General features: G+C 54.8%; 1 protein-coding gene across 4 annotated transcripts in view; it reads right to left on the reverse strand.

Annotated features, from left to right (window-relative positions):
* SLC6A9 (solute carrier family 6 member 9) overlaps positions 1-3,828 on the reverse strand; it is a gene marked incomplete at its 3' end in the record, with an annotated part of 36,861 nt that overhangs the window by 12,381 nt on the left and 20,652 nt on the right.

Raw genomic sequence — 3,828 nt, forward strand, 5'->3', positions numbered from 1 at the left:
GGATACTCCCACATGGCTGACTGTGGTTCGAGTCCCGGACCTGGTGGCTTGCTTTCTCACTTTCCCTCTCTCTGTGTGTCTCTCTCTCTGATCAAATGAAAATAAATGAATGAATAAATAAATAAATAAATAAGTAAATGAGTTTAGACTAGCCTGGGAATTAAATAATGAACTCTAGCTTTATTTATATGGCACCATATTTAGTTTTTTATTTTATTTTGGTTTTTAGACCATGTGTTTTTGAAATCACACAATTAACCTAACCACTTTTGAAATCTGACATATGTACAAGTTGGCTCTTGCTACAGGACCTCTCCGGAATTATTCTGCGTTCTTTCACTCTCTCTATATAAATATATAGAGAGAGGCCTATTTATTTCTTGCATGAGTGACACAAAGAGAGAGAAGCAGAGAGAGAGGCAACCCCAATAGGGTCCTGACATCATGATTGACCCCCAAACTCAACCAGCCCAGATCCGGTCACACGGGTGCACACAACCTGCACACAGAGGCCGTAGGGCGTCATCTGGGCACCTACTTACTTGTGTCCAGTCGTGTTACTGCTGTGCGGCCACTCCTGTGTGTGTGCGCGTGTGTGTCTAATTTCCCTAGCCAGATGGTAAATCCCTTTAGACAGAACCCCTGATCGATTTTTCGGCATCTCCGGCAGTGGCCGTGACTGCGGGTTCTGAGCCCCCGTCACTGCTTAGTGACTTACACCACGCGGTCTCCAGCTGCCTTTATGACAATGAGGGAGGCACTGTGACTGCCTTGGTTTTGTGAATGGACAACTGAGAATCAGAGAGGTTCGGTGACCTCCCAAGACCACACAGGCAGTAGGTAGCAGGTGAGAGGTCTGTGGGACCCCAGAGCAGCTGTAAAGGCTTGGGGAAGGAGAGCTGGGATTGGGCCCCTGTGGGTGTCGGGTGGAGACGCCACAGTGCCTGTGGAGGTGAGGAAACCTGATCGTAAGTCAGATCAGCTCAGAGGATTATAAAAGATTGAAAAGGGGGGTCACAGATGGTGTAATGGTTATGCTGCTGGACTCCCACATAGTCAACTGCGGCTCGAGTCCTGGACCTGGTGGTTGAAAACTCATGCAGGGTGCGTGTGTATGCATGCCCAAAATTCTAAGAGGAGAATGGAGAAGAAGAGATTGCAATGTCGCCATCTCCCCTGGGGGGTGATTTCTCACTTTCTGTCTCTCTGGAGAGTGCACAAGTCTCAGAAGTCTATCTAACAACAACAAACAAAAAGAGTGAGAAGGCGGGAACCAGCAGTTAGCGTAATGGCTATGTCACTGGACTCCCACGTGGTTGACCGCGGTTCGTGTCCCAGACCCAGTGGCTTAAAGCTCACGACGGGCGTGTGTGCGTGCGTGCCCAAGATCCCGAGAGGAGAATGGAGGAGAAGGGATTGCGGCATGACCATCTCCCCTGGGGGGTGATTTCTCGCTTTCTGTCTCTATGTCTCTCTCTGTCTGGCGAGCGCACGCGCCCTATAGTGAAAAATCTCTCCCCCCCGAAAATAAATGAATAAATGAATAAATAAATAAATAAAAGAGTGAGAAGGCGGTGGTGAGGGCGCGGTGGTGAGAGACTGAGTGAGAGGGCTGAGCAAGAGGCAGCCATGGGCTTGGGGACCTGCCCGTCGAGATTCTCTCTTAATCTTTGTTTGACTTGCTCTCCTCATTTATAAACGGTACCTGTAAAATAACGCCTGTACAAGCTGCCTAACAGGCACCTCGGGGCTCCAATGAGATCACATGGCTTCTGGAAGGGGCACTGGGAGTGTGGACCCAGAACACCTGCCTAGCCCCAGTGGCCTGATTCACACCGGGCACCAGCCGAGCCAGATGGACCCGGTGCATGCAGACCCTGATGTGGCCAAACTCCTCGGCCCCTGAATTTGAAGACAGGGACAGTAACATCTACTGAGAGAAGAGTCTGGCACATAGTAGGTGCTGAAGATGGGGAGTGCTTGCTCTCTTTGCTGAATGAAGCCAGCTTGGGGAGCTCTCCTAAGAGTTATTTCCCAGGCTGTCCAGGAGGGGGCAGCAGGGAGCCTCTCTGCAGGAAGGAGCCCTGCCTGGGACAGTGCAGAGGCAGGCCTGGCTCCAGCCCTGGCTGAGGAGGAGAGTTCAGCTGGCCGTGGAGCGGCGCCCCCAGCCAGGTTTCTTTGAGGGCTATTCCCCCCTGATTTCACTAGACAACATCTCCAAAGCTTTGCTCCGTGTGGCCCTGCCAGGCTGGGAATCCCTGGCAGACATCCCCTGGGATGAGGACCACTGGAGCAGCTGGGGTCTTGGGGGGAGTTGGGTGGGAGGCTGAGTGGAGGCTTTGTGCTTCTGGGAGCTTCCAGGAAGGCGCTTCCTGCCCAGTCTGGATCGAGGTGCCTGGTCACTGCAGGCCTCAGTGTAGTGAAGCACCTGTTGGCAGTTACCTGCTAGGTGTCCCCTTGAGCATCAGCTGCATGAGGCAAATGCCTGTGAGCCCTCCTCCCTGCTGTCCCCTCCCAGAGCTGTGCCAGGTACCTAGTGGGCCCCTGAGAAGTTATCGTCCAGGGCCTGCGTGGCCGAGCCTGTCCGTCCTTCGTTGGGAGGCAGCAGCCTGCTCTCCGCACCAGAGTCCCCGAGGGCCATGACTAGGTCTTACGGGCCTTGGAGTGTCTGCGGTCCAGGATGGAGGCTGGCGCAGGGCAGCGGGGTCCCACAGGGTCTGTACACTCAGGACGGGGCTTAGAGGGTTTGAGGGACTTCATGTGTCTGTGGGGCCTCGAACGTCTCACCTGTGCTCTCTATCCCAGAGCACAGAAAGCCTTAAACACTCGGTCCGGTATGGGAAGCCCTATGGCATGCAATGCCTACTGGCGTCTTCTGCCTATTACTGGAGTTCCCGGGGTTGGGGGGCTAGCCCCAGCTCCAGTTAGGCTCCTCCTGACCTCTGCTCATCTGCTCACATCCTTCTCAAGTCCTCTCTCTTTCTCTCGCTCTCTCTTTCCTGGGATACCTAATCGCCTCCGCTTGCCCCCATCCCCTTAGAACTAAGCGCTAGCCCCTTGGGGACCCTGCGACACCCCTGCACGTAACTGTCCTGTGGCACCTGGCCCCGATCTGATTAGCTATCTGTCTCCCACTGGGCAGTGAGGTCCTCAGGGCAGGGGCTGTGGGCCATCCATACCCATGGTGGACACACAGGCAGAGCGATGCCATGAAAGTTTGTAGAATGAATGAATAAAGCCTACCCACCCACCCCCAAACTCTCTGCTCATGGGTTCCCCAACAGGACACGGGGAATTTCCTCCAGGATGTCCTGCTGTGTCCTCCACCCACCAGTTGGGACAAGGTGTTCCAGAATACCTCCAGCACCAACTTCCCCTCAGCAGCCCTGAGGCCAGGCTCTTTGTCACCTCTGAACACAGTGTGCCAGTCTGTCCTGATCAGCACCCCCAGCTCAGCGAGCTTCCATGGCTCCTTCTACTCTGCCTCATTAAAGTCTGAGCCTAATTCTTCCATGCTCTCTGTGGAGGCGCTGCCCCTCCCAGGCCAGCCCACAGTCTGCGAGGGCCCCCACACCTGTTACTTGCATCTCAGGACTGGCCTCTGCTCACCGGGACGTGCTCCTCTCTGCATGCCATCCCCCTACCCAGGTCTCCTCTGAAGCCCTGCCAGACCCTGGAGCCCTCTCTCTCAGATACTCTGTAAGGATCCCCCAACTCAGCTCACTGCTCTGCATGCCGGCCCCGTTTCCAGACCATCTTCCCTGCTCTGCATGCCAGCCCTGTTTCCGAAACCGGGCTGTGCCCTCCTTACACCCCTTCACGGCCCCA

The sequence above is a fragment of the Tupaia chinensis genome, unplaced genomic scaffold (genome assembly GCF_000334495.1).
Source record: "Tupaia chinensis unplaced genomic scaffold, TupChi_1.0 Scaffold000387_1, whole genome shotgun sequence".
NCBI lineage: Eukaryota > Metazoa > Chordata > Mammalia > Scandentia > Tupaiidae > Tupaia > Tupaia belangeri.